Source organism: Lithobates pipiens, unplaced genomic scaffold, assembly GCF_037356315.1.
Source record: "Lithobates pipiens isolate NorthernLeopardFrog02 unplaced genomic scaffold, aLitPip1_a1.2 Scaffold_3, whole genome shotgun sequence".
Classification (NCBI taxonomy): Eukaryota; Metazoa; Chordata; class Amphibia; order Anura; family Ranidae; genus Lithobates; species Lithobates pipiens.
The window spans coordinates 282942638-282946865 of record NW_027507790.1 but is presented as its reverse complement, the minus strand read 5'-3'; positions in this window follow the sequence as shown (position 1 = coordinate 282946865).

Sequence of the window (4228 nt, the reverse complement as noted above, 5' to 3'; positions counted from 1 at the left end):
GTCAGTGGAGGGATTGGTAGAGAGGGGTGGAGGACACTGAATGGAGGTCAGTGGAGGGATTGGTAGAGAGGGGTGGAGGACACTGAATGGAGGTCAGTGGAGGGATTGGTAGAGAGGGATGGAGGACACTGAATGGAGGTCAGTGGAGGGATTGGTAGAGAGGGGTGGAGGACACTGAATGGAGGTCAGTGGAGGGATTGGTAGAGAGGGATGGAGGACACTGAATGGAGGTCAGTGGAGGGATTGGTAGAGAGGGGTGGAGGACACTGAATGGAGGTCAGTGGAGGGATTGGTAGAGAGGGGTGGAGGACACTGAATGGAGGTCAGTGGAGGGATTGGTAGAGAGGGGTGGAGGACACTGAATGGAGACCAGTGGAGGGATTGGTAGAGAGGGGTGGAGGACACTGAATGGAGACCAGTGGAGGGATTGGTAGAGAAGGGTGGAGGACACTGAATGGAGACCAGTGGAGGGATTGGTAGAGAGGGGTGGAGGACACTGAATGGAGGTCAGTGGAGGGATTGGTAGAGAGGGGTGGAGGACACTGAATGGAGGTCAGTGGAGGGATTGGTAGAGAGGGGTGGAGGACACTGAATGGAGGTCAGTGGAGGGATTGGTAGAGAGGGGTGGAGGACACTGAATGGAGACCAGTGGAGGGATTGGTAGAGAGGGGTGGAGGACAGTGAATGGAGGTCAGTGGAAGGATTGGTAGAGAGGGGTGGAGGACACTGAATGGAGGTCAGTGGAGGGATTGGTAGAGAGGGGTGGAGGACACTGAATGGAGGTCAGTGGAGGGATTGGTAGAGAGGGGTGGAGGACACTGAATGGAGGTCAGTGGAGGGATTGGTAGAGAGGGGTGGAGGACACTGAATGGAGGCCAGTGGAGGGATTGGTAGAGAGGGGTGGAGGACACTGAATGGAGGTCAGTGGAGGGATTGGTAGAGGGGGGCGGAGGACACTGAATGGAGGTCAGTGGAGGGATTGGTAGAGAGGGGTGGAGGACACTGAATGGAGGTCAGTGGAGGGATTGGTAGAGAGGGGTGGAGGACACTGAATGGAGACCAGTGGAGGGATTGGTAGAGAGGGGTGGAGGACAGTGAATGGAGGTCAGTGGAAGGATTGGTAGAGAGGGGTGGAGGACACTGAATGGAGGTCAGTGGAGGGATTGGTAGAGAGGAGTGGAGGACACTGAATGGAGGTCAGTGGAGGGATTGGTAGAGAGGGGTGGAGGACACTGAATGGAGGTCAGTGGAGGGATTGGTAGAGAGGGGTGGAGGACACTGAATGGAGATCAGTGGAGGGATTGGTAGAGAGGGGTGGAGGACACTGAATGGAGGTCAGTGGAGGGATTGGTAGAGAGGGGTGGAGGACACTGAATGGAGGTCAGTGGAGGGATTGGTAGAGAGGGGTGGAGGACACTGAATGGAGGTCAGTGGAGGGATTGGTAGAGAGGGGTGGAGGACACTGAATGGAGGTCAGTGGAGGGATTGGTAGAGAGGGGTGGAGGACACTGAATGGAGGTCAGTGGAGGGATTGGTAGAGAGGGGTGGAGGACACTGAATGGAGACCAGTGGAGGGATTGGTAGAGAGGGATGGAGGACACTGAATGGAGGTCAGTGGAGGGATTGGTAGAGAGGGGTGGAGGACACTGAATGGAGGTCAGTGGAGGGATTGGTAGAGAGGGGTGGAGGACACTGAATGGAGATCAGTGGAGGGATTGGTAGAGAGGGGTGGAGGACACTGAATGGAGGTCAGTGGAGGGATTGGTAGAGAGGGGTGGAGGACACTGAATGGAGGTCAGTGGAGGGATTGGTAGAGAGGGGTGGAGGACACTGAATGGAGGTCAGTGGAGGGATTGGTAGAGAGGGGTGGAGGACACTGAATGGAGACCAGTGGAGGGATTGGTAGAGAGGGGTGGAGGACACTGAATGGAGACCAGTGGATGGATTGGTAGAGAGGGGTGGAGGACACTGAATGGAGGTCAGTGGAGGGATTGGTAGAGAGGGGTGGAGGACACTGAATGGAGGTCAGTGGAGGGATTGGTAGAGAGGGGTGGAGGACACTGAATGGAGGTCAGTGGAGGGATTGGTAGAGAGGGGTGGAGGACACTGAATGGAGACCAGTGGAGGGATTGGTAGAGAGGGATGGAGGACACTGAATGGAGGTCAGTGGAGGGATTGGTAGAGAGGGGTGGAGGACACTGAATGGAGGTCAGTGGAGGGATTGGTAGAGAGGGGTGGAGGGATTGGTAGAGAGGGGTGGAGGGATTGGAGAGGGGTGGAGGGATTGGAGGAGAGGGGCGGAGGGATTGGAGGAGAGGGGCGGAGGGATTGGAGGAGAGGGGCGGAGGGATTGGAGGAGAGGGGCGGAGGGATTGGAGGAGAGGGGTGGAGGGATTGGAGGAGAGGGGTGGAGGGATTGGCGGAGAGGGGTGGAGGGATTGGCGGAGAGGGGGGATTGGCGGAGAGGGGGGATTGGCGGAGAGGGGTGGAGGGATTGGAGGAGAGGGGTGGAGGGATTGGAGGAGAGGGGTGGAGGGATTGGCGGAGAGGGGTGGAGGGATTGGCGGAGAGGGGAGGGGTGGAGGGATTGGCGGAGAGGGGTGGAGGGATTGGAGGAGAGGGGTGGAGGGATTGGTGGAGAGATTGGCGGAGAGGGGTGGAGCGATTGGTGGAGAGGGGTGGAGGGATTGGTGGAGAGGGGTGGAGGGATTGGAGGAGAGGGGTGGAGGGATTGGAGGAGAGGGGTGGAGGGATTGGAGGAGAGGGGTGGAGGGATTGGAGGAGAGGGGTGGAGGGATTGGAGGAGAGGGGTGGAGGGATTGGAGGAGAGGGATTGGAGGAGAGGGGTGGAGGGATTGCGGAGAGGGGTGGAGGGATTGGCGGAGAGGGGTGGAGGGATTGGAGGAGAGGGGTGGAGGGATTGGCGGAGAGGGGTGGAGGGATTGGAGGGATTGGAGGAGAGGGGTGGAGGGATTGGAGGAGAGGGGTGGAGGATTGGTGGAGAGGGGTGGAGGGATTGGTGGAGAGGGGTGGAGGGATTGGTGGAGAGGGGTGGAGGGATTGGAGGAGAGGGGTGGAGGGATTGGAGGAGAGGGGTGGAGGGATTGGAGGAGAGGGGTGGAGGGATTGGAGGAGAGGGGTGGAGGGATTGGAGGAGAGGGGTGGAGGGATTGGAGGAGAGGGGTGGAGGGATTGGTGGAGAGGGGTGGAGGGATTGGAGGAGAGGGGTGGAGGGATTGGAGGAGAGGGGTGGAGGGATTGGCGGAGAGGGGTGGAGGGATTGGCGGAGAGGGGCGGAGGGATTGGAGGAGAGGGGCGGAGGGATTGGAGGAGAGGGGCGGAGGGATTGGAGGAGAGGGGTGGAGGGATTGGCGGAGGGATTGGAGGAGAGGGGTGGAGGGATTGGAGGAGAGGGGTGGAGGGATTGGTGGAGAGGGGTGGAGGACACTGAATGGAGGTCAGTGGAGGGATTGGTAGAGAGGGGTGGAGGACACTGAATGGAGGTCAGTGGAGGGATTGGCGGAGAGGGGTGGAGGGATTGGAGGAGAGGGGTGGAGGGATTGGAGGAGAGGGGTGGAGGGATTGGAGGAGAGGGGTGGAGGGATTGGAGGAGAGGGGTGGAGGGATTGGAGGAGAGGGGTGGAGGGATTGGTGGAGAGGGGTGGAGGGATTGGAGGAGAGGGGTGGAGGGATTGGAGGAGAGGGGTGGAGGGATTGGTGGAGAGGGGTGGAGGGATTGGTGGAGAGGGGTGGAGGGATTGGAGGAGAGGGGTGGAGGGATTGGTGGAGAGGGGTGGAGGGATTGGAGGAGAGGGGGTGGAGGGATTGGTGGAGAGGGGTGGAGGGATTGGAGGAGAGGGGTGGAGGGATTGGAGGAGAGGGGTGGAGGGATTGGAGGAGAGGGGTGGAGGGATTGGAGGAGAGGGGTGGAGGGATTGGAGGAGAGGGGTGGAGGGATTGGAGGAGAGGGGTGGAGGGATTGGTGGAGAGGGGTGGAGGGATTGGAGGAGAGGGGTGGAGGGATTGGTGGAGAGGGGTGGAGGGATTGGAGGAGAGGGGTGGAGGGATTGGTGGAGAGGGGTGGAGGGATTGGTGGAGAGGGGTGGAGGGATTGGAGGAGAGGGGTGGAGGGATTGGTGGAGAGGGGTGGAGGGATTGGTGGAGAGGGATTGGAGGGATTGGTGGAGAGGGGTGGAGGGATTGGAGGAGAGGAGCTCTCATTAGTTAC